Raw genomic sequence first — 4332 nt, 5'->3', positions numbered from 1 at the left:
TGCTAAAATATATCAAGAAATAAAACAAACACACACAAAAAAGGTAATATCGGCAAACAAACAAACAAAATACCTGAATACAGGGAGATAAAACAAACAAACAAATAAAAACGGAAACATATCTGAAATTTAACTCAATAGAAAATTCAAAATTCACCAAAAGAAATTTATAACAAAGATAAAACAAAAAGATAAAAGGACACTGAGTGGCTTTTTACTTATTCAACATAGATTCTGAATTAACTTTAACATCTGATGAAATGCCCTTATTGACAAAATTTCGTGGACTTAATTGATAATGGGACTTAAGGCAGAGTTACACTTGAAGATCTCACAAAATTTAAACAAGTTATTCCCTATACCCTTAAAGGAATTACTGAACACAATATAGAGGACAAATAGACATATCTCACCTTAATGACTGGAAATATTACTTTGCCTTAAATTCCTATGGTCCCATTACTCTGTAGTGGGCATTAATACTCTGACTCTATTATTATTAAATTAAAATCAAAATTAATTCTTTCGCATTTACCATTGGTTTGACAAAATAGACTCCCATGAACACTGGCTCTGCCTCCCTCTTGTTATCTTGAAAAGTAATTTCATATGTTATAGAAAGTCAATTCAGTATTTTTGAGATGCATTTGGTCTCTTCTACCTACAGCTAGGAAAATTCAAACATAAGTGGTTAGAGATAAGACTGAAGTTTCATTTTATAACTGCTCATATTTTTATCAAATCATGAATCAAATATTAGGGCAAAATGATTTTACTAAAGTATATTTAAGCTTTGTGCATATGTTACAACTATTATTTCTTAAATTCTAAATCATAACAGAATATTTAAAATTTGAATAATCTGAGCATACTGTGTATCAGTATTGTTAAATTTAGCTTCACTTTTATAGCTACCCTCTAAACATTTCATTTAATTTGCTGTGGCATATTAGCTAAGTAAATAAATATTTTGTAAAAATTAACTGTGGATAAAATGCAGTTATCCGGAATATTCAAGTGATACAGAAAAGCTAACTCCTCATCTTAAAACAATTCTCTCTCCCTCTGTCTCTCTTTCTCTCTCTCTCTCTCTGTGTGTGTGTGTGAAGTATGCTAAACTTTATATCATTAAGATCAAGATTGCAAAGTGCTTTTTTTCAGCTAATTACATGCTAATAAAAACCGAATGGATGAATTCCAGTTTGGGGTCTCAAGTACACACTGCATCACCACTTACAGCGAATTCATCATTCTTTTTGAAAATTTGTGTTATCTTTACCCTGGCTATGCAGTTAGATGAGTGAGGTCATATATCTTACCAAGGAGACTCATGCTTAGAAGGCAGAGATTTGTGGTGTTTCTAGAATAAAACATCCTCTCTGCTACCCACAGTAGACATTATTAGAGAAGCTATCTGTCATCATTTTGTAAGAGCAGTTCTTGGCAGCTGCTTAAAATCTGATGAAATGTTAATGACTACAGCAACTTAAGAAGCACTCTGAATAGAAAGGAGATAATAATATTGCTGAGTCTACTAATAACTTGACATAAGCAACTCAGTAATTCTCTATTTTCCTTTACTGGTCTCTAATATCAACTATGGCCATCTCTTGATGTGTCCATCTGCTTCACGCTATGCTTGTTGCAGCAGAGTAGGCAATTTAGAATCAGTTACACAGACATGCTAAATCACAAACGATGCTTTATTTCTAATCAAAGCTGGTATTTACAGTTCATTATTTTAAAAACAAAAATTAAAAATTACCCTAGAGTAGTACTATTATAAAGCCTGCATAAGCAGTATGCAGCCTCACAGCCTTAGATGGGGTTTTTGCTTTCTGCAGGGCATAGACTTTTCTCTACCCCCTTTGACTTGAGTTGAGTTGCTGTTCTATAAGACCGTCTTTCTTGCTAAAGGATTATGGTATTGAGCAAAGTATTGTCTCTTGCCAGTGATGCAACACAGATAACTGGAACACCCAGCAAACATGCTTAATTTCTCATTTCATTTCATTTTTTCTAGCCTCCCTGCCATCAGTATTCACCATGATTGACAGCACAACCATACACATCAAGTTCTAGGAAAGGCTTTGACTCGTCTATAATCTCCCAAGGCTAATGAACATTACAACTCATAAATGTGACTCAGTATTAAAATCAGATTGATATTCCAGTATAATGTGTTACAGAGACTAAGAGGTTTAATAGTTAATGGTAGGGTTCAGTGAGGGGCCATTTTTGACTACAACAGGGAAATATTTATGATCTCATAATTACTAGTCTCTGAATGTCTAATTCATTTATTCAACATTTTTGGTAAGTTACTATGTACAAAATATTCTTCCAGTTTCTAAGGATACAACAATGAGCAAAACAGACAAAAATATGTGCTTATGTAAACTAAGTAGATACTGCCCTATTCAATAACCCCAAATCTTAGAATCTTAAAACAATAAGGGCTTATTTACTGTACAAACTGCATGTTTATTATAGGTTGGTTTGAGGCTCTGCTCTATAAGGCCTATGGTACAGCCATTGCTTTTTCCACAAATCACAAATTAAGAGGAAAAGAGATTATGGAGGGCCTCATACCAGTAGTCAAATATTCCAGAACAGAAATGATACACATTTCTATTTCTATTGCTCAACACTTCATTTACCAGAATGAGTCACCTGGTCCCACTCAAACATAAAAGGGCCAGAAATGGAATTCTCCCATATACCCAGGAGATGGAGAGCTGGATCTTCTTCATGAGCAGCACAAATTGAACATACAATAAGAAAAAAATAGCTAGAATATATAGACTATATAGGAGTTATGGGGTAAAATAGAACGGAAATATTGAAGAGAAAGTTTAGCTTCAGGAGTCGTATTAAAAATAGCAAGTTAGGGAAGATCTAGCTGAGACGTTGACACTAAATTAAGATATGAAGTAAGTGGAAGGATATGGCAGAGGGGGAAGAGAATTCTACAGAGGACAGAGAAAGCAAAAGTTCCTCAGGTAGAGATCTGTGGCACGTGCTGCTGGAACAGCAAGGAGGCTAGCATTGAAAGAGAGTGAGATGAGCGAGTACAGGAGGGAACTAAAGATGTAGCAATAGACCACATCAATTAAAGCCACTTCAAATGTCTGGGCAGAAAAAGTAAATGGTCTTTCCTATAGTTTAACAGTATCTTCCTTGTTACTGTATTGACAATAGATGACATGGAGTTAGGGAAAATGAGATAGCCTGTTAGGAGATATTTATCCAGGCTAGAGACACCATGGGCTTGAACCAAGTTAATAGTAATGAAACAAGTGATATGGTTAGATTCTGTTTGTATTTTGAAGAATGAACTAATATATTTTGCTGATAGATTGTGTAGGGGGAGTAAGAGAGACAGAAATAATTCAAAGAACACAGTCTTATCCTGGAAACTAAGGGGTTAATATGCCCCATAAGCTTTAACTTTAAATATGTATGTAGTGACTTGACCCTCTATTGCAATCATACCTCCTGCTGCCACCCTGGTCTTTGTAATCATCATCTCTCCAGAACCACTAAAACTGCCTCCAATAATAAAACTCTTTCCACTCTTCCACTCACAGTCAGTTCTCCAGATAATAGCACAAGGGATCTTCTTGAAAACAAAAATTTCTCATCACATGGACCAAAATTCAAAGCCCTTCCTTTGAATTTCAAATGCCCTTTGGTGCAGCCAAGGGAGACCCCCGACCTCATTTATAATCAATCTTCTCCTTTGCTCATTGTGCACCAAACAGCATTTTTGTTTTTTGAAAGTAACAAATAGTTCCCATTCCAGGACTGTTCTTTACCTGGGACAGCCTTTGCCCCAAATCGTTGCAAAGTTTCTCTTTCACCTCAGTCAAGTTTCTGTTTTTTTCTCAAACTTCATCTCTTAGTAAAAGACATTTTGAAACTCCTTTTTGTTGTTGTTGTTGTTGTTGTTTGTTTGTTTTTTGTTTGAGACAGGGTCTGGCTCTGTCACCCACACTAGAATGCAATGATATAATGTTAGCACACTGCAGCCATGATTTCCCAGGCTCAATGGATCCTCCCACCTTAGCCTCCCAAGTAGCTGGGACTACAGGTGTGCACCACCATGCCTGGCTATTGTTTGTTTATTTTTTGTAGAGATGGGGATTTCTTCATGTTACCCAGGCTGGTCTTGAACTTCTGGGCTCAAGCAATCCACCCACCGTGGCCTCCCAAAGTAGTGGGATTATAGGTGTGAGCCACCATGCCAGGCCCACTCCATTTCTAACGTGTTTTCCTTCCTTTCTCACACCACTCTCTTTCACTTTAGTCCTCTCTAGTTTGCTTGTGGGG

The sequence above is a fragment of the Trachypithecus francoisi genome, unplaced genomic scaffold (assembly GCF_009764315.1).
Source record: "Trachypithecus francoisi isolate TF-2019V2 unplaced genomic scaffold, Tfra_2.0 Lachesis_group1, whole genome shotgun sequence".
NCBI lineage: Eukaryota > Metazoa > Chordata > Mammalia > Primates > Cercopithecidae > Trachypithecus > Trachypithecus francoisi.
The sequence above is the reverse complement of the archived record's forward strand: the minus strand, read 5'-3'. Positions refer to the sequence as shown.